This window comes from Lissotriton vulgaris, chromosome 1_1, assembly GCF_964263255.1.
Source record: "Lissotriton vulgaris chromosome 1_1, aLisVul1.2, whole genome shotgun sequence".
NCBI lineage: Eukaryota > Metazoa > Chordata > Amphibia > Caudata > Salamandridae > Lissotriton > Lissotriton vulgaris.
The window spans coordinates 1,134,792,185-1,134,795,804 of NC_141685.1; positions in this window are offsets into that span (position 1 = coordinate 1,134,792,185).

Here is a 3,620-nt window from a genome sequence, read left to right on the forward strand (position 1 = left end):
CTCAAAAAAGCCAATCACTAAAACTGGCATCTAATCAAAGATATTGACACACAGTTAAAGGCTCCTCTACTTTTTGCCTTTAAAAAGGATAAGAGCATAGCCAACCGAATCATAAGAGCAGCGGTCCCAGTCAAAAAGGCTCCCACACTGCGTGAGTACGTGAATTTACCCCCAGTCACAGGTCATAAAAAATGTGGGACATGCCTATGCTGCGACTCCACGATTGAGGGAAACGTATTCCAAAATGAAGGAATTTCATGGAAACATAACATCTTTACAAATTGCAAATCACGCAACCTGATTTATGCCATTCTTTGTCCATGTGCAAAATTGTACATAGGAAAAACCAACCAAGAAATCAGACAGAGAATTTCTCAACATAAATCGAGAATAAAGAAAGAAATTGTCACAGCACCTCTAGTGCAACACTGGATTGATGAATCACATGGGGATCTTGACTTCAGATGGACTGTGATTTCTAAGGTAGAGCATGACCAGAGAGGTGGAGACTTAGAGGCCAAATTGAAGCAGCGAGAAGCGATGCTTATCTTGAAATTTAATTCTGCCACTCGAGGCTTAAATGAAATGTCCGAACTTTATAACCTATGAAGATAGATTTGACGTCCCATGAGGATTGAGTTCTAATCCCCACTACCTTTGTCACTAAAAATCGTTAGGTTTGTGTGTCTAAAATATCTCTCTCGAAACTAGCATACATCACTCCAATTTGCCTACAAATCAGTTACCATTCATTTTTAAAAAATCCCTTCATTTAAATCTCTAAGTATAGAATGAGATATTCAACTACGTGTACAGTACTTCAATTATCCCCACTCACGTACGCAATACAATGGACAAAAGGAACTACATTACCCAGAATTCTGACAACCAGGAACTATCTATACGAGTACCGGGTCAACCGGAACTAGCAGAGCGTTCGATCAGAGGATTCAGACGCCCGTGGAGGACACTTGAGCTATTAAGCGACGGTAAGACTTGCTCATGTATTGTTGAATAAATTGGGATAACTAAACATTTCCAAATTCTGCACTAAGGGCCTTTAAATCGGGCACATAGCCTACACAATCTACGTGTCCTCTAAAGAGACGCGGTAATTTACCGCAAACGCCCATTTTAAAAAAAAACAATTTAACTTTGTTTTCTTTAAATTCAACGGGACATGCAATTTCCGGACTCTACTTCATTACCTAATCAACTGTGAAAATCCTAATACTTGAATATCCATTAAAACCCTCGCTCCTTCATTGTTTCAATACAGATTCGATCTAAAAATTACAGAAGCAATTGGATAAAAAATCGGAGATAACATATTGAAAACCACACAACAATTCTCGGCAATGTGAGTACCATGATTTAAATAAATACACGCTTCAAAAATCCTTCAGAAACAAGACCACTCATGATGACCCCCCCCCCCCTTTTTTTCTAAAAATTACAGCCAACTTTCATACACCCTCGAGAGACTGACCACCAAACAGAGAAGCACAGGTATGAACTGCGTGTGTGAGACTGAGTGTTAAGTTGAGAGTTGCTGGATAGTATGACTGATAGACTGTCATTCATTTATTTTTCAGATTAAGCCCACACGGTCCTGATGAGAATCCAATCACTTTAAGGGATTTGAAACGCGTCGACCTCCTAATCCTCTTTTTGAGGAACATAGACCAATCATTAGATCATTGTACCTAGAACTCAACTTGGAGATGGTCTATTGTGTTTGAAAATACTGAAATAATATTCTTCCTATTTAGTAGAGGTATCTGCACCTGTTTTCAAAAAACCTGTATTAATATAGGGCAGTTACACTTGGTTCAAGTTGACTTATTTTTCTTCAATTTTTTCACCTCCTATTAAAATTGTCTAGTCTTGTCGTGTATATGTTTCCAAGTGCACTTAGTGTCGTCTATTCAATGTTATATGTTTTCACTAAATGTTTTGAGTATAAAATGTAATTATATTTTTGTGGAATTATGTGACCCAGTTTGAGCTATCTTGTATGTCACCATTATATATGTCCTTCGGTTCCTCTTCCCCCCCCCAAAAAAAACAATCTCAGTTAAATCTGTTCAAACTGAAAATAAAAAATATGAATAAAAGAACAAAATAAAAAATAAAAGAAACATTTTGGATAAAGTAGACTGAAAGAGTGGTCTTTGGAATTGAGAATTTCTCACTCAATTCTTGTTATTTTTCATCCAACGCGCAGTACTGGCACCTTGTTTGTTGACTTCAACGACTTTATCTACAGGTTAGACATTGGGCATTGCAACCCACAGTCCGACCGAATGCGCAGCGTCTGTTGACAGCATACGAGAAGTGGTTATTAACACGCACCTCAGACAAGAAGCTTATGTCGGATATTTGCAAGATGCTACTGACCACCACCACACACACATACAACGCAGGTCGCGCCAGATGGCAAAGGGATCTGGGTAGGACTTTGAGCCACAAAGAGTGGGAGGGAGTCTATCATAGGGCTAGACACTCAGCGTACCATATGGGTCTCACGGAGACGCTTACTAAGGTCGCCACATACAGGTACTACACCCCTGAGCGCATTCACCAATTTGACAAAAGCAGAAGCGACCGCTGTTGGAGGGGATGCTGGGAGGTGGGCAAGCTAGAACACATTCTCTGGAGCTGCCAGGTCATACAAGCCTATTGGACTCAGGTCCTAGATGAGGTGGACACGCACCTGGACACGCAGATCCCACATTTTCCATCATATGTCCTTCTGGGCCTTCCCAATCCACTAACATACCCCCTTAAATCACGTAGAGGCCGCCTGATCGCTATTGCTCTGGGAGCAGCGACCCAGAATATCCTAGCCCTCTGGCGCTCCACTCAAACCCCGACACATACCGGATGGCTTCACATATTATGGTTGGCCCTGGTCATGGAGAAGCTTACACTGACAACGGCGGGTAGGGGGTCTGAATTTCCAGACCTCTGGCGACTTTTTCTCACACTGTTAATGGCAGAATTCCGGTAGTTGACGTGTCCCAGGTATCTACGTCTCCTCCTCCCAGACACGCCTATTCCGGATGCTACACCCCGGAAGCCACGCCAAATAAGGCGTTGAGAGCAACACTCTGGTTCCCGAGTTTTTCCCTTTTTTTCCTTTAATTTATGGTGGACGAGGAGGGGGAGGGGGGTAAGTTTAGGAAGGAATGGGTTTTTCTTACCTTGAGCGGTTCTTGACCGTCTCCTGTTTGAAGGCCCGCACCTTGCTATTTGCTTTTGGTAATACACTTCATCGCGCCCTGTTGGGCTTATATGTACTATTACGGAGCAGGGAGCCTATGTTTCCTCTTTCTGTTTGTTGAAAACTAATAAAAGATTTAAACCATAAAGGATTACGTTGAGCGCTTGGCCCCCTTTAAACTCCTCTGTGAAAGGGGAACTCTGGCTTTCCTGTTTTTTTACTTTTGTTTATCTCTCCACGAGCATGTCACTGTCCCAGCAGATCAGTGCAGGTATGTTCTCTGCTGGAGGGCTGCCCATCAAATCTAGAGTTCACGGCCTGCTTCACTGGTGTCTCTCCTGTAAAAGGACCTTCTGCCAAAACTGCCTTCATAGATGTAAAGTTTTCTGAGCGG